This window comes from Ornithorhynchus anatinus, chromosome 9 (genome assembly GCF_004115215.2).
Source record: "Ornithorhynchus anatinus isolate Pmale09 chromosome 9, mOrnAna1.pri.v4, whole genome shotgun sequence".
Lineage (NCBI taxonomy): Eukaryota > Metazoa > Chordata > Mammalia > Monotremata > Ornithorhynchidae > Ornithorhynchus > Ornithorhynchus anatinus.
In genome coordinates this window covers 26,255,011-26,274,012 of record NC_041736.1, presented here as the reverse complement: position 1 = coordinate 26,274,012, position 19,002 = coordinate 26,255,011, and the positions used below count along the sequence as shown (strand labels likewise).

Below are 19,002 nucleotides of genomic sequence, written 5' to 3'. Positions count from 1 at the left end.
AGTTCCCAGTAGAGTACTCTGCATAATGGTCTTGTCTTTGCTGTCGAGTCATTTCCAAACCATGGTGACACCACGGACACATCTCTCCCAGAAGTCCCTGCTCTCCATCTGCAATCGTTCCGGTAGTGAATCCGGAGAGTTTTCTTGGTCAAAATCCAGAAGCGGTTTACCACTTGAGTCTCTGCCCTCGACTCTCTCCTGTGCTGCTGCTGCCCAGCACGGGTGAGTTTTGACTTTAGCAGATTGTCTTCCACTCACTAGCCCCTGACCAAGCTAGGAATGGAATGGGTAGGCCTCTGCTTGATTCTCCCTCCCGTAGCCGAGACTGGTAGAGGACTGGAAACTCTCCAGGTGCCACCCTGAAGGGACTCTGCATACAGAACGCACTTAATAAATGCTTTTGATTAACTAACTACTCTTATGTACAAACAATGCGAAGGGGACCTTCAGTCAGATACAGTATTTTAGGGAAAAAGACAACTATCAAAATTATAGAGCAAAATTAACCTCGATTGTGTCTCCTTTTACTAAACTAATTTACCAGCCAACAGCTTTCTTTGTTCAAGTCTTTCAGCCTCAAGGTTTGTTTTTTGGAAAACTGGGTTTGGAAAAGAAAGGGATTTGAACGAGATTTTCAAACATACAAGGCCACTTAGTCTGAGCGTAGGTTTACCATTCAAGACAATCAAAAAGGATGTGGATCTGTGCAAAGGGTCAGAGGTGAAATCAGAAGAGCTCAAGGTCCAGTTCTCGGTTGTAGTAGGAAATCAGCAAGGTAAGGTAGGAGGGGGAAATGCTGATTGAATATGAGCATTAAAGATGAGGAGTTTCTATTTGATATGAAGATGAATGGGCAAACAGGTTTTTGAGGGGAGATGTAGACACAATTTTTTTTTTTTTTAGAAAAAATAATCTGGGCAACTGAGTGAAATACGGGCTGCAGAGGGGAGAGACAGGATAGGAGGTCAGTGAGGAGGAGGATGCAGTGGAAAAAGTGAGTTAAGATGAGTGCTTGGATCAACAAACTTGCAGTGTGGATTGAGGAAGAAAGCGGGGGTGGATTCAAGAGATGTTGTGAAGGTAGAACAAACAGGATTTTGTGAAAGGATGAACATGTAGGTTGAATGGGCCTTTTTAAAATTTTAAATCCTTGAAATCTTATTGGACGGTGACCTTGACTCTCACGTTTACGTACGATTATGGAAATTTAGTGATGTTGATTGCTGCTGTTGGGAAACAGCATGGTGTAGTGGATAGAGCATGCAACTGGAAGCCGGTCATGGGTTCTAATCCTAGCTCCACCACTTGTCTGCCCTGTGATCTTGGGCAAGTCACTTCATTTCTCCATGCCTCAGTTACCTCAGCTGTAAAATGGGAGTTGAGACTGTAAACCCCACATGGAACAGGGACTGTGTCCAACCTAATTTGCTTCAATCCGCTCCACCGCTTAGTACAGTGTCTGGCTCATGGCAAGTGCTTGACCAATCCCATTATTATTATATCAAAGGGGTGGGGCTAGATGGACTTAGAATTATTAGACATCTCTATGCCTTGGTAATTTTTTCTGAGAAGTTTACACATTCTGTCCCTTCAAACTCAGTGGAAATTGACTCATCTTCAGGTCTTCCTTCTAGCACAGCGATTGGTCCAAAATAATTAATAACTTTGGTGTTTGTTGAGCACTCACTACGTGCCAGTCACTGTACTAAGAGCTGGGGAAGATACAACATAATCAAATTCCCCATGGACTCAACATCTAAGTAGGAAGGAGAACGGCTATTGAATCACCATTTTGCAGATGAGAAAGTTGAGGCACTGAGAAGGTGAGTGATTTGTCCAAGGTCACACAAGAGATGAGTGGCAGAGCCAAGATTAGAGGTCACATCCTCTGACTCCCAGGCTTGTGCTCTTTCCACTAGGCTACCCTGCCTTGGTCCATCCAACCAGGTGGCCAAGTCTGCCTTTTCTTTTGCGTTAAACTAGCAGGAGAAGTCATGGGATTTAGAACTAAAATAGGTTGGTCATGGGGTATCAGTGAGTATTTACCTTGTAATATATCTCTTCTTCCATATGTCTAGTACACCTGTCAGTGTAGCGAGTGTGCATTCTGGGGCAGCCTGCGGAGAAAGTTGTACCCTTTCCTGTCTTCCGTGTGACAGCTGTTCCCAAGCGAATGACTGCACTGTCAGTCAATCAGTGGTATTCACTGAGTGCTTACTGTCTGCAGAGCACTGTACTATACACCTGGGACAGTATGGATAGAATAGGTGGACACAATTCCTAACCTCAAGGAATTTATAATAACAATAATAATAATAATAATGTTGGTATTTGTTAAGCACTTACTATGTGCAGAACACTGTTCTAAGCGCTGGGGTAGATACAGGGTAACCAGGTTGTCCCATGTGAGTCCCACGGTCAATCCCCATTTTACAGATGAGGTAACTGAGGCACAGAGAAGTGAAGTGACTTGCCCACAGTCACACAGCTGACAAGTGGCAGAGCTGGGATTTGAACCCATGACTTCTGACCTCTGACTCCCAAGCCCGTGCACTGCAAAGCACATCAGATGTGTTCAGTCCTTCACTAAATGTACATGTGCATCATCCTCATCATTAACCTGGGTCCACGTTGGGTAGTGAGACGTGCGTTGGATCCCCGGGAGAGGCACATTCATTCAGTAGCATTTATTGAGCGCTCACTATGTGCAGAGCACTGTACTAAGAGCTTGGAATGTACAATTCGGCAACAGATAGAGACAATCCCTGCCCAATAACGGGCTCACAGTCTAAATGGGGGAGACAGACAGCAAAGCAAAACAGAACAAAACAAGACAATATCATCAAGATAAGTAGAATCATGGAGATATACACCTCATTAACAAAACAAATAGGGTAATAAATAATATACACAAATAAGCATAGTGCTGATGGGAGGGGAAGGGGGAAGAGCAGAGAGCAGGAGGTGCGGGGAAGGGGAAGGCCTCCTAGAGGAGGTGAGCTCTCAATAGGGCTCTGAAGAGGGGAAGAGAGCTCCGCCCCTTGTCTGCTGTGTGACCTGGGTCCAGTCATTTCACATCTCTGGGCCTCCTCATCTGGAAACTGGGGATTAAAAGTGTGAGTCCCCACATGGGACAACCTGATCACCCTCTATCTCCCTCAGCGCTAGGACAGTGCTTGGCACACAGTAAGCACTTAAGAAATACTCATGTCTCTGTCTCACTGGTGAAACGGGAGGAGTGGATTGAATTTTTTTCAAATGCCTCTTGTAAACTCTAAGATTAGAGGATGCTGTCCCGAGCTAGAAAGGGTTCTCTGGGTCATTCTTAACAAACATAAGGTACGTTCACAGTTAGAATGCAAATGACCCACCCACCCATGATTGGAGTGCCTCAAAATCTCAGATTTTCCTTTCCTCCGTGAAAATCAATAAATAATTCAAAAATGCATCTTCCCCAAAAAACACTCAAGCTTTGCAACATGATAAAAAATAACATTGCTTCTGAACCCTAAAGCATTAACTAGGCCAGGAGTCAACAGCAGTCTTGGGGGGGAGAACTCATTGTTCTTAATCAGGTGTTCAAAAGGATTTTTTTTCCTGTTGCCTTAGTTCAGAGTAATTGCATATCTATTTATCTTAGCAATTAATCAAAGACCCAAGTAATCAAAGCCTGAATTCCCGGGCTGCACTTCCATATTACAATCACAATTCTCAGCACTTTAAATGATGACTTACATAAACAGTCCAAAAACACATTAATACATGCCCAAGTTCTAGATATACTAGGAATGATTTACCCATTTCAGAGAATGAATTTCTGATTACTTCCCAAGCAATATAAAGAAAACTGATTACAGTATTTTTTTTAAATGAAAACCATGGAAAGGTTGGGAAACTTAAAGGGACACTGCTGTTTAGTTCCTAAATGTAGATCAAATTTCACAGAAGTGATAATGGAAATGGTGAGAGATTTCACTGAAAAGTAATTTTCCAAGAAAATTAAAAAATTGCATACTGAGAATTACTGTACAATAATTACCCTGGGTGTTCAAAGCAGCAGGGAGGTGTCAATTAATTTGTTGACATTTATTGAGTACTTACTGTGTGCAAAATACCATACTAAGAGGTTGGGAGAGTATGAAATAACAGAATTATAACAGTCTGGCCTAGTGTATAAGGCATGGGCTTGGGAGTCAGAAGGACCTGGGTTCTAGTCCCAGCTCTGAGACTTGTCTGCTGTGTGACTTTGGACAAGTTGTTTCACTTCTCTGAGCCTCAGAGAAGTGGGGATTAAGACTGTGAGCCCCACATGGGACAGGGACTGTGTCAAACAAGATTACCTTGCAGATACCCCAGAGCTGACAACGGTGTCTGACAGGCAGTAAGCACTTAATAACCACCCTTAGAAAAAAGTTGGTAGATGTGTTCTCTGTCCATGTGAAGCAGAGAAGCAGCATGGCCCGGTGGAAAGAGCATGGGTCTGGGTTCTAAACCTAGTTCTGCCAATTACTTTCTGTATGACCTTGTTCAAGTCACTTAACCACTCTATGCCTCAGTTTCCTCAACTGTAAAATGAAGATTAAATTCATTCAATCATATTTATTGAGCACTTACTGTGTGCAGAGCACTCTACTAAGCACTTGAGAAAGTACAATACAACCATAGACATATTCCCTGCCCACATGAGCTTACAGTTTTGAGGAGGGGGAGAAGGATATTAATATAGATATCTGCATAAGTGCTGTGTGGCTGGGAGGGGGAAGGAACAAAGGGAGCACACTACTCCCTCCTACTTAAACTGTGAGCCCCATGTGGAAATGGGACTGTGTCCACCGTGATAAACTTAGATCTATCCCAGCACTTAGAACAGTGCTTGGCATATAGTAAGTGCTTAACAAATACCATAAAAAAGGAGTGTACAGTTTAGAGAGGGAATCATCTCAGCTGTACTTGCATAGAAGGACATCCACATTAAAGATTTCTTCTCCACTACTCTTGGCTGGGCTCAATCATTCAATCAATCAGTGGTATTTATTGAGTACTTACTGTGCATAGAACACTGTACTAAACGCTTGGGAGAGTACTGTTTAGCATAGTTGGTAGATATATTCTCTCACCTCAAGTCTCTGACAAGAGTTGAAAATGTCCGTTAAGAATGGAAAATATGCAAAACGGTGGCTTTCTGGCCCACTTGGACTTTGAAAACTGTCTCCTGAAATTCCCGTCTTTTTTCTCTCCCCACTCTCTCAAAATGAAAGCCGGGCCCCTCTAATCAGCATTTTCATTTGCAGTTTGAAGAAGTCTCATGCACGAGAACCATGTTGGGTGACTCTCTGGATGTAGTGAGAGTGGATAAATGGGTTCCTATAATCTCTAAATAACAGCAGAAATCTAGGGTATAAATTACTGTGTCATATTAGTCAGATAGTCTAAGATTGATAATCATCAATCAAGAAATCCCCTGGAAATCTTTGAGGAGTGCAACTATTCTGAGTTAAAGAAACATGGATCTCAGTCTGGACTTTTTCTTGGAGTGGGAGGAGTCAAGAACGAGTTTATAGGGCCAGAGAAGAGAAACAAACGTCATGGTAACTGATATTTGACATGTATTAAATCCCCAATCAGTTCCAATATTGCGGGCACCTCAGAGAGACCCGCCATCTCCAAGAATCTATCCGTGACACCTGCCAGGCAGACGGATTTGGGCTTTGATAGATTTTTCTTTAAATGGCATTAAATTCAGTAGATTGTGAACGTGCTGGGGGCAGAATGGGTGGGGGGATGGGGAGAAGGAAAGAAATGTGACTTTCTTTCTAAATATGCAAGTGAAGTGGAAACAGAAGGAATAAATACCACAGACCATTCTGAGATTGTTGAGCAAATGTTTGCAGTAGTTCGAAACGAAATCTTTAGCAGCGGTAAGGCGTGAAAAGGCTTCTTGTGACTAGGTCCAGGTTTTTAGGGTAGATGATTTGCTGAGAGTTGGCAGACTGGTTGTGAAAAAGTTAATGCTCTCGTTGGAGAACTGAAGGGGAAGTGGAAAATGTATTCTAATAGCACCCTCTGCTTGGGAACTAAGGTAGAAAGGGTTAAATCACCCAGAAGCCTCTGGGAATAAGACCCAATCAGCTATCAGGCAGAACCTTTAGCACAGTTCCAGAGTGGGGGAAGCTTCCGGCCCTTCTTGATGGCTTTTGGCTGAGACGTATTTCTCCCGGCTTCTCTGAAGGTTTTTCTCTAATATCTCCTACTTAGACAATTCCCTCCTGCTTAGAATGCGAGTCTCATCTGGGACGGGGACCGTGTCTAACCTGAAAACTTTTATCTCCCCTAGCGCTTAGAACAGTGCTAGACACATAGTAAGCACTTAATGTAATACTAATCATCACCGGCTCATCTCCACCGATGTGAATCGTGAGCATTGGCTGTCCCAGGAGGTGGAAACTTCCAAAGGATTGTAAAACAAGGAATGGAAACGAAAAAGGTAACAGACACGGCAAACAGCAAATAGGGCAACATGTTCAGAGACAGTGTTTCTGTGTGTGCAATGTGATCGATGTTGTTTTGAAGCATACCCACACCCATCATTAAATTTCACCCTCAGTGCATCATCTTTTGGAGTCTATGAGCAAACTGAGCTGAGGCAAGACCAGCTTCAAGGTCACAAATGTGTCAAGAAGTAGGCAGAACTGGCTAATGCTCTTAGACCTCGTAACCTGAGTAGTGGGCAAGGTTTGGGTGCCCAGGGGCAGAGAGAGGGAGAGGAAGGAAGAAAGAGGATGGTAGAGTGAGGGGTGGGACCAGGAACAAAGGAAAATGGGGAAGGGAGGTGAGCAGGTGGCCATTGCAGAGGTAACAAGGGAGTCTGTTTGCCACAAAAGAGGAAGAAATGGTAGGGCAGGACACCGGGGATACATATGCCTATGTTGTGTAGAACCCATATCTACACAACAGAAGTATATGTACCGTAGAACCATGTCGAAACTGGCAGGGTATCCGCAAATTTATATTTATGTAAACACCTATAGTTGCATGACACTATGCTAATCCTTAAAAAAAAGCAATAAAATCCTCATAAAACAGCATCCTTTGTCATTATCTAGCTCACTGTGGGAAGGGAATGCATCTTCCAACTCTGTCTATATTGTTCTCAGCCAAGTGACTAGTGGAGTGCTCTGTGCAGAGGAAGTGGTCAATAAATACAATCTATTGATGATCTCCAAGGATATGTATCTATTGAACACTCTCAGTCTTGAACGTTGAGAGCTTGGCTCTCCTTGGGTGAATGAAAATGAACTTAATTTATAATAAAATGTGAGAATTAGTCTTGCTAAGCCTCCACTTTACCTAGTAAAGGGGCCAGAGATGAGAGCGTAAGCTCCTTATGGGAAGGAACATATCGACTTGAAGTTTATCCTGCAGGCTTTAACTCTGCCCTCTCCTCTGCCTGGCAAAATTATTTCTCCACCGTTATTGATACCCATGCCCAATGCCAGTCGTTTCAGACATTTAAAGCTCCCTGTCTTCCCACCTCTCTCATCCCTTGTCTCCGGTGACATGGTCACGTACTTTTTTAAGAAAATTGACACTATCAGGCGTGATCTCCCTAAAATCTCCCCTGCCCCTCCCCAGCCTCTGCAACCCCCGTCCCTTCTTCAACTCTTCCATCTTCCCAGCAGTATTTCTAGAGGAGATCTCCTGCCTTCTCTCAAAATCCACTCTCTTCACCTGCACATCCAACCCCATTCCCTCACACCTTTTCAAAACTCTTGTCTCCTCCCTTCTTCCCTCCCTCATAGCCATCTTCAACCATTCACTCTCCCATGGCTTTTCCCCCCACTGGTTTCAAACATGCCCATGTCTCCCCTATCCAAAAAAGGTCCCCTGGACTCATATCTCCCTCCAGTTATCACCCCATCTGCCTCCTACCATTCCTCTCCAAACTTGCGAAGTTGTCACATCTGCTGTCTCTTATTCCTCTCCAATTCTCTCCTTGACCCTCTCCAATCTGGCTTCCATCCCCTTCACTCCACAGGATCCATCCTCTCAAAGGTCACCAATGATCTCCTTCTTGCCAAATCCAGTGGCCTCCACTCAATCCTAATCTTTATTCATCTCTCAGCTGCCTTGTACACTGCTGACCACCTACTTCTCCTAGAAACATTATCCAACCTCGGCTTGACTGACATTGTACTCTCCTGGTCGTCCTCATCTCTCGGGACACTCATTCCCAGTCTCTTTTGAGGGATCCTCCTCTGCTTCCCACTCCCTGTGTGGCTCCCTCTAGGTTCAGTTCTGAGTCCCATTTTTTATCCATCTACACCCACTCCCTTGGAGACCTCATTTGCTCTCATGCCTTCAATTGCCATCTCTTTGTGGATTATATCCGAATCTACATCTTCAGTCCTGTTCTTGCTCCCTTTTTGCAGCCTCACATTTCCTCCTGCCTTCAAGACATCTCTATTTGGATGTTCTTCCATCAACTCAAGCTTAACATATCCAAAACAGAACTCCCAAAACCTATTTTCTCCATGACTTTTCCATCACTGTAGATAGTACCACCATTTTTCCTGTTTCACAAGCCCATAGCTTTGACATTATCCTTGAGTCGTCTCTCTTGTTTAACCCACACATACCATCCATTGCTAAATCCTGTCTGTTCCACATTCACAGTACCACTAAAATTCACCCTTTCCTCTCCATCCAAAGTGCTATCACATTAAGTCAACCACTTATCCTATCCCACCATGATTACCGTATCAACTTTCTCATTGACCTTCTAGCCGCCTGTCTTTCCCCATTCTAGTCTATACTTCACTCTGCTGCCTAGATCATTTTTCGACAGAAACGTTTGGGACATGTTTCCCCTCTCCTCAAGAAACTCCAGTGGTTGCCCATTCACTTCGGCATCAAACAAAAACTCCTCACCATTGACTTCAAAGCAGTCAGTCACCTTGCCCCCTCCTACCTCATCTCATTACTCTTCTACTGCAATCCAGCCTGCACACTTCATTCATTCATTCAATAGTATTTATTGAGCACTTACTATGTGCAGAGCACTGTACTAAGCGCTTGGAATGTACAAATCAGCAACAGATAGAGACAGTCCCTGCCCTTTGATGGGCTTACAGTCTAATTGGGGAGACAGACAGACAAGAACAATGGCAATAAATAGAGTCAAGGGGAAGAACATTTCATTAAAACAATAGCAAATAAATAGAATCAGAGTGATGTACATCTCATTAAACAAAATAAATAGGGTAATGAAGATATATACAGTTGAGCGGATGAGTACAGTGCTGAGGGGATGGGACGGAAGAGGGGGAGGAGCAGAAGGAAAGGGGGGAGAAGAGGGTTTAGCTGTGGAGAGGTGAAGGGGAAGGGGATAGAGGGAGCAGAGGGAAAAGAGGAGCTCAGTCTGGGAAGGCCTCTTGGAGGAGGTGAGCTTTAAGTAGGGATTTGAAGAGGGGAAGAGAATTAGTTTGGCGGAGGTGAGGAGGGAGGGCATTCCAGGAGCGCGGGAGGACGTGGCCCAGGGGTCGACGGCGGGATAGGTGAGACCGAGGGATGGTGAGGAGGTGGGTGGCAGAGGAGTGGAGCGTGCAGGGTGGGCAGTAGAAAGAGAGAAGGGAGGAGAGGTAGGAAGGGGCAAGGTGATGGAGAGCCCTGAAGCCTAGAGTGAGAAGTTTTTGTTTTGAGGGGAGGTTGATAGGCAACCACTGGAGGTTTTTACGAAGGGAAGTGACATGCCCGGAGCGTTTCTGCAGGAAGATGAGCTGGACAACAGAATGAAGAATAGACTGGAACGGGGAGAGACAGGAGGAAGGGAGATCAGAGAGAAGGCTGACACAGTAGTCTAGCTGGGATATTACGAGAGCCTGTAGCAGTAAGAGAACCGTTTGGGTGGAGAGGAAAGGGCGGATCTTGGCGATATTATAAAGGTGAGACCAGCAGGTCTTGGTAATGGATCGGATGTGTGGGGTGAACGAGAGAGACAAGTCAAAGATGACACTGAGGTAGCGGACCTGAGAGACGGGCAGGATGGTTGTACCATCCACGGTGATAGGGAAGTCTGGGAGAGGACCGGGCTTGGGAGGGAAGATGAGGAGCTCAGTTTTGGTCATGTTGAGTTTTAGGTGGCGGGCAGACATCCAGGTGGAGACATCCTGGAGGCAGGAGGAGATATGAGCCTGAAGGGATGGGGAGAGGACAGCGGCAGAGATGTAGATCTGTGTGTCGTCTGCGTAGAGATGGTAGTTGAAGCCGTGAGAGTGGATGAGTTCACCAAGGGAGTTAGTGTAAATGGAGAACAGAAGAGGGCCAAGAACTGACCCTTGAGGAACTCCAACAGTTAGAGGATGGGAGGGGGAGGAGGAGCCTGCGTCCTCTGATGCCAACCTTCTCATTATGCTTTGATCTTATGGGAATATTGGCTATATCTTGCATTGTTTCAAAGCAGCCCTTTGATCTTCAACAGGAATTTTAGTCACCAGCCTTTTATAGTAATAATAATATAATAGTAATATAGTGATGATTAAGTACCTACTATGTTTCAAGCACTGTTCTAAGCATATGAGTGGATACAAGCTAATCAGGTCAGATGTGATTCCTGGTCCACAGAGGGTTCCTAGCCTAATTAGGAGGGAGGACAAGAATTACATCCACATTTTATAGATGAGGAAACCAATGTACAGAGAAGTGAAGTGACTTGCCCAAGATCACAAAGCAGGCAAGTAGCAGAGATGGGATTAGAACCCAAGTCCTCTAGCTCCAGGCCCATGCTCTTTCTACTAGGCCAAGCTCTCTCCTATTGTTTTTATGGGGAAAATATTATTTCTTTATGATGTCCAGATTTGTGGCAAAATGATTAATTACCCCAAGAATATCCAACAAGAAATCCTAGTCATGCCTTAGGTTTGTTGTTCTTAGCTTCCTTTTTTATAAGCCCTGCAGCCAACACTGTGACACCTCTATTGTTCTAGGATTCAATGATATAGAAATGCCCAGCATATTTCTTATAAGGAGATGTTTCACTGAAATAGATTTTATTCCTGATTGTTTATACTAGAAGGATTGAAGTCTGTGCCTTGGGAATCATGTTTAAAATGGAATCCGCTCCTTCAAGTCTCAAATTCGTAATACCAGAGAGTAAGGGAAGCAGCCACAGATGAAACAGCTTCCAAAATCAATGAAATGATAGAACAAAATTCACCAGTCTCCTATGCATCTTGAGAGAGTTGGCATGATTCAAGTTCGAATGATTTTCTTTTTCCGTTTCCACAGATTCCTGTGATAAGAATTTTCTGCCCATCATTTTCTACAGTTTAGTGCAAGCCTGACATTTTAAGAACAGACAATGCTGGGTGACAGCAGCAGAAGTACTTTTGTATATGACTATATAACCTGTCAGAAAATTTACACCAGGTCTTTCTGAAGCTCTGTCACTTCCCATTGACAATAAAGGCCCAGTAGCAACAGTCAGCTAGCTCCAAAGCAAAGGTTATCAACCTCATCAGCACCAATACCATGGATGTGACAGTTGGTGGGAGATGGTGCTGACCGTGTGATGTGCCTGCTAAATGATCATGGGTCAACATCCAAAGATTTTTTTATTTGTATTTGTAACTCAAAGTTAAAGATCCAGAACACGGAAGTGTGATGGAAGGATGACATATGGACAGTGACTTGATGACTTAGACACCCTGGGTGGCCAGGGTCCACAGTTAATGGGTTCTGCAGGCAATGAAGCAGCATGGCCTAGTGGGTAGAGCATGAGCCTGGGAGTCAGAGGACCTGGGTTCTAAACCTTGCTCTGCCATTTGTGTGACCTTGAGCAAATCACTTCACTTCTCTGTACCTCAGTTACCTCATCTGTAAAATAGGGATTAAGACTATGAGCCCCATGTGGGACAGAGACTGTGCCCAGCCTCATTAACTTGTATTTAACCCTGTGTGTAGAACAGTGCTTGAGAGATTGTAAGTGCTTAGCAAATATCATTATTATTATTATTATTATTAATGAAGTTACTGGGAAATGATCCATTAATTGGCACAGCCATGGTTCAAAAGGATGTAAAGGAAGGAGTGACACAGTCATGGGTCAGAAGGACCTAAAAAAAAGGGTCTCTCTGGGTTGCATTTGATAACATTCATAGAAACTAGTGTAAGAACACTGTTGGTTGGCCTAAACATCTGATTAATCAATCAATCGTGTTTTCTGAGCACTTCTTGTGTGCAGAGCATTGCACTAAATGCTTGGGGGAATAATAATAATAATAATAATGTTGGTATTTGTTAAGCGCTTACTAGGTGCCGAGCACTGTTCTAAGCGCTGGGGGAGATACAGGGTAATCAGGTTGTCCCACGTGGGGCTCACACACTTTTAATCCCCATTTTACAGATGAGGGAACTGAGGCACAGAGAAGTTAAGTGACTTGCCCACAGTCACACCGCTGACAAGTGGCGGATCCGGGAGTCGAACCCATGACCTCTGACTCCGAAGCCCAGGCTCTTTCCACTGAGCCATGCTGCTAGCAAAGTTGATAGATACATTCTTTGCCCACAGTGATATTATAGTCCAGAGGGATAGGCAGACCTTAAAATAAATAAATGACTGTACATAAATGCTGTGCAGATAGGGAGGGGTGAATAAAGGGTGGAAATCCAAGTAGAAGGAAGATTCAGAAGGGAGTGGGAGAAGAGGAAATGAAGGTTTAGTTGGGGAAGGCCTCTGGAGGAGATGTGCTTTTTAATAAGGCTTTGAAGGTAGGGAAGAGGGAGGGAGATACGAAGGGGGAGGGAGTTCCTGGCCAGAGGAAGGACATAGGCTAGCAGTCGGTGGCAAGATAGATGAGTTCAAGGTATGGTGACTCGGTTGGAGTTAGAGGAGCAATTGTGCTGTCTGCGTTGTGATAGGAAGTCAGGGAAGTAAAGCAGGAGCAGAATGAATGGTAAGGAGTTTCAGTTTGATGCAGAGGTGGCTGGGCAATCCCTGGAGGTTCTTGAGGAGTGGCAAAACCTGGACAGAATGGTTTTGTAGAAAAACGATCTAGGCAGCAGAGCAAAGGATGGATTGAAGTGCAGAGAGGCAGAAGGCTGGGAGGTCAGCAATCTAATGGGGAGAGAAGTTGTTTCTTTTATAGGTTGTAAACTCCTCCAGTAAACTGTAAGCTGCTTGAGCTCAGGGATCAGGTCTACTTTATTGTATTCTCCCACACAACTGGTATAGTGCTCTGCACACAATAATTGCTTGATAAATTCCACTGACTAATGGATTGATATTATCTTCTCTGATGTGGGCTAAGCATCTGTGTGCCGAAAACTGTACTTGGTGTTTGAAGAAGGTATGAAGATAGGTTTAGACACATCTGTGGCACATTAGGACTCAGTCTTTAAAAAAGAAAGAGAGGGACAGACTCATGGGAAAGAAATACCTGGGTGAATTCAGTTGAAAATAGTACTTCGGTAACAATACTAAGAAATTAACTAATCAAACCATCCAAGAAGTAGAAAGTGTAAGTCCTAAGAACGGAAAGCAGTTGAGCTAGTTAGAAGTACTAGGGGCTAGTGGAGACACTGGAGTGAATGAGTCTGAGGGAAATCATCTGGGAAGGTTTCATTGAGGACCTGGGGCTTGAATAGTAACAATAATATTACTATTGATATTAAAAATAATGCTAATAAAGTACTATTTGTTAGGAGCTTAACATGTGCCATGTACTAAGTGCTGGGTTACCTATAATATATTCAGCTCAGACATAATCCCTGTCCCATACTTAAACAGGGAGGGAGAAGTGGATCTTATCCCACTTTTTACAGGTGAGGAAACTGAAGCGTAGGGACATTAAGTGACTTACCCAAGGTCACATAGGAGGCAAGTGGCAGAACCAGGATTAGGCCTAAGGCCTCCTGATGCTCAGACTCTTTCCATTAGGCAACACTGGTTCTCACGGAGGATTGGCAAAGGAGAGGAATTCAGTATATTGAGAAGAAGCAGGGAGGGCCCCCCAGCATAAGGGAATATTTTTCAGTGACCTGGAGATGAAAGATGCAGCAAGCACCTTCTCTTGGACAGATCAGAGAAGCTGAGCTGGAAAGAGCAGGCGATGAGGGCTGTTATATTAGAAAGAGCAAGTGGAGGTGAATGCTATCAGGAATCTAGTTGGATTCAGTCATAACTTGAGATCTCTGTTGGCTTTAGAAGCAGGATCATGTGGGATCGATCCTAGGGAAGGTAATCTTTGTTGTCCCTCTTGGCTGTCTGGTGGGTCTGACAGAGGTCATCAGGTGGGAGGGAGAAATGTCAGGGCAAGGGGAGCTTCTGATGGGAACCTCGCTGAGGGGACAGGGAGGTGACTTTGAGGATCAGATTTGCATCACTGTCATCAGTGATCCCTAAAGGAAAATTCAGAAAGTGTCTAGGTCAGTGGAAGCCCGATCCCTTCTGTTTTGAACCAAGGAAACCTCAATGCCAGATTAAAGCAACAGTTACCCCAGATGTTTTATGGCAAATAAAATGTGACTCGATAATTACCTGAGAAGTTTAATCTTTTTGAAAGATGAATTCAGCTTCATCATTTGATTCTAAAGGATGTGGCCAGCAGACAAGTCCATCCTTCAAGAGCTGGGACTTGGGACAGGAAGTAGCCCAAGACCGCCCCCTCCACCCCTACCACTCTGGCCATGGCAAAATGACTAAGTGACCTATTACACCTCCCATTGACATTGATGCCCCCCGAATATTGACATATATAATTCAGAATGAATTTCTCCAAAACAAAAATAATACCAAATACTGCTGAAGTCTATTTGATCACATTTTCCCCTCTCAGTTTAAAACCCAAGGGCTTCTGATGCTCTGTTTCAACAGCCCAAATGCAGAATGATCAGATCTATATGGATTCTCTGAAAGTTGAGCACAACAGAACTTTCAAACCATCAGATGCCACGATTTCAATTTTCATCATCACAGAACGTCCGTCATAATAATTATAGTACTTATTAAGTACTTACTATGTAAAAAACATTGTACTGAGCCCTGAGTTAAATAAAAGTTTCAGTCCCTGCCCCACAGGGGTTCATAGAAGAGGGAAAGTTTTTAATCCCCATTTTGCAAAAGAGGAAAATGAAGCAGAGAGAAGTTGTGAGGCAAGATGGTGATCATGGCAGCCGGGTTGGGAGAGGACTCAAGAGGAATGTGAGAGGCCCCAGTGCTGGCCAGCCTTTCTTTCTCTTATACCCCAGCCCCTACCATATGTCCTCAGTCTCCTCCCTCTGATCACCTCACCTCCCGCCCCCGAGCCCCATGCCCAGCAGCTCTCCCTATCCCCTTTCCCACAAGCCACCCTCCTCACTTCACTCCCATCCAACCCTTCCCCATCCCTGTCATCCTATCCCAGTGCTGCCCCTCATCCCTCTCTCCCTTCCAGCTCACTCCCATTCAACCCCTTCCTACTCCATGCAGTCACCTCAGCGACTCAGCCAAAGTGCAGTCTGTAGAACCCTCTCCCGTCCCCCACCCATCAAGGGGAAGCTTCCCTTCATCTTTGACCCATTCCTGTCCCAGTCATGACCTATGCTCACCATCACTGAAACCTGACTTTCCCTAGATGACAGGTCTCTCCTGCTGTTCTCTGTATGGGGGCCTCATCTTCTCCCACTCCCCAGACTCACTTGGAAATGGGAATGAGTTGGCTTCCTTCTGGCTCCCCAGTGCTGCTTTTGCACCATACCACCTCCCCCATCCCACTCTTTCCCTTCCTTTGAAGCCCATATCCCCCACCTGTACCCCCACTCCAGATAAGTAGTTACAGTCACCTACCCCCTCCCAGGCCCCAGCTTCAACTTTTTCAACCATTTTGAAGGGTCACCTTCCTTCTCTCTTTCTCCATCCTTACATTGATCCTTGGGGACTTCAGTATCCACATAGAAGCCCGCTTTCTATCAGTGTTCAAATCCACTCCACTCCACCTCAATCACTCTCCAACTTGGACACATACTCAATCTCATCATCTCTAGTTACTCTGCGATCTCTTCCCTCACCAAATCTGAAATCCCTCTATTTACCATAACTTCCTCACTCGTCTTCTCTCCCACATACCTCCTCCCAGGAAACCAGTCCCCCTGTGCCCCTACAGAGATTTCTGATATTTTGACTCCATCCAATTCTTTAAAGTCATCATTACCCATTTAGTTTCCAAACCCAAACTATCTTCCCTTGACCACCAAATTGATGCCTCTTCCATGACTCCACAGCTCCATCCAGTTTTCACCCCATCACCTTCCTACTATTTCTCTCCAAACTCCTTGAGCAAGTTGTCTACACCTCCAGTTCTTCTCCTCCAATTCCCTTTTTAACCCCCTCCAATCTGGCTTACATCCCCTTCACTCCACAGTAACCACCTCCTCAAGGTCACAGATGATCTCCTTGGAAATTCCAAAGAGCTCTACTCCATCCTAATCTTTCATGATCTCTCAGCTACCACACTCTTGACCACCCCCTTCTCCTGGAAGCATTGTCCAACCTTCGCTTCAGTGACACTGTCCACTCATTCTCAGTCTTTTTTGCGTGTTCCTCCTCTGCCTCCCACTGCCAACTGGGGGAGGTCTCGAGGTTCTGTTCTGGGTCTCCTATTCTCTATCTACACCTACTCCCTTGGAGAGCTCATTCGCTCCCATGGCTTCAACTACCATCTCTATGCAGATGATTCAGAAATCTTTATCTCCAACCCAGATCTCTCTCCTCTTGTTCATCTTTCCTCCAGGTTTCAAGACATCTCTTCTCGGATGTCGTGCTGACATCTCAGACTTAACATGTCCAAAACAGAACTTCTCATCTTCCCACCCAACCCTGTTATCCCCCTGACTTTCCCATCCTTGTAGACAGCACCACCATCCTTTCAGTCTCAGTGCTATCCTTGACTTGTATCTCTCATACCACCTGTGTATTCAATCTGTCACTGAGCCCTGATGGTCTACCTTCACAACATCACGAAAATCCACCCTTTCCTCCTGATCCAAACTGCTACAGAGCATTTATCCTATCTGCCTTGATTACTGCATGAGCCTACTTGCTGACCACCCAGCCTCTTGTCTCTCTCCACTCCAGTCCATACTTCCCTCTGCTGCCTGGATCATTTTTCTATAGAAGTGTTGTCTATTTTTCCCCACTCTTCAAGAATCTCTAGGGGTTTCCCATTCACCTTCACATCAAACAGAAACTCCTAACCACTCACTTTAAAGCACTCAATCTTGTTGCCCCCCTCCTATCTTACCTAACTGGTCTTATTTTTTGTTTTATTTCTTTTATGGCATTTGTTACGCACTTACTGTGTGCCAGGCACTGTTCTAAATACTGGGGTGAATGCAAACAAATTGGATTGGACACAGTACCACATGGGGCTGACAGTCTTAATCCCCATTTCACAGATGAGGTAACGGAGGCACAGAGAAGTGAAGTGACTTGCTCCAGGTCACAAAGCCAACAAGTGACACAGGAGAGATTAGAACCCAGATCATTCTGACTCCCAGGCCCATGCTCCAACCACTAGGTAACACTGCCTCTCATGTCCAAGATCAGGTGGACTCTGGCTATTCTTCCTTCCTGCACCCAGCAGGAAATAACCATTCAGTAGCTTTCTCTCTAATTTTACTAGCCTCAGAATTTCCATACATTTCTCCTCTCTTACTAAAGCAAACTGTTTTAGGAAGTAGCCTGAAGACCCTCTTCACTTAGATCATATTTTGCACTGATATGTGTGGAAAGCAAAGCAAAACCTAGGGTGCTAACATGGTATTAAGCTTCTGAAGGTCTTTAAAGCAGAATAGCCAGCTTTCTTTAGGGCTCTGACACTTAGAATTACCACAGATGTCTCTGCCTGCTACTTGAGCAGATGCAGCAGCCACACTTACATGCTATACTCACTATCGATGAGCCACAGTCTTAAATCCCCCTTGCCCACTAGCACACCATGACCATTTGTCCCCCAAGGGGTAGGATGGTCAAACTATCTGAGGCGTGGACCTGTCATTCAGAACATATTTGGGCAGGGCGCATAAAGTTGGCAGTGGAATGGCAGAAAGGAGAAGAAGGTGGGGAGGCTACTTAGGCTCCTCTTCCTCTTCCATAGCAATGGTGGCCATCACAACTGTGGTTACGGCTATCACCGTCACTACCAACCATCCCCCTGCAGTGCATGAACCCATCATCCTGCAGCCAGGGCATGCTGGGAGCTGGGAGCTTCAGCCTAGACTAGAGTTATGGGCTGGAGCCACTGGAGCCATTGAGAAAGTGAAGGTGGCTCTGATGATAGTTAACAACAACAATAATAATAATAATGGCCTTTGTTTAGCACTTACTGTTTGCCAGACACTTGTCTAAGCTCTGGGGTGGATACCATAAAATCAAGTTGGACACAATCCCTGTCCCACGTGGGACTCACGGTCTCAATCCTCATTTTGCAGATGAGGTAACTGAGGCCCAGAGAAGAGAAGTGACTTGCCCAAGGTCACACAGAAGACAAGTGGCAGAGCTGAGATTGGAACCCATGACTTTCTGATTCCTAGGCCTGTGCTCTAGCCACTACACGATGCTGCTTCTGTGCTAACGTTCCAGTTTAGTTCCAGCTTAGATGGGTTGGGCCCCTCTGGGCTCCATAGTTGCCATTATGTCTGTCATTCAATCAGTGGCATTTATTGAGCACTTACTGTGTGCAGAACACTATACTAAGTGCTTTCAGACACTGGGCAAAATGGGGAGTGTGAGCTAAGTTTCATGCCGGCGACAGGGCTGAAGAGGAGATGACTCTTCGTCCTGTTGGTCCTGATACTCCAATTTTCTGAACTCTCCCTTTTCTCCGGGCCTCCCCTCGAGTTGGCCAACCTCCAGTTTGTGTCACTGGGTGAGCAGGACATTCCCTGAATGATTGACTGGTCTCCTGAATGATCACTCCCTTCCTCCATCAGCCCTCTGGGAAAGGTCTGGGATAGCCACGGCTGAGATAT

At 45.0% G+C, this 19,002-nt stretch overlaps 1 non-coding gene across 1 annotated transcript; it reads right to left on the bottom strand.

Annotated features, from left to right (window-relative positions):
• Positions 1-231: 231 nt before the first annotated feature.
• LOC114814487 lies at positions 232-369 on the bottom strand. The gene has a single exon (XR_003762279.1). It is a non-coding gene; the product is annotated as a small nucleolar RNA SNORA7 (small nucleolar RNA).
• Between the last annotated feature and the right edge of the window lie 18,633 nt (positions 370-19,002).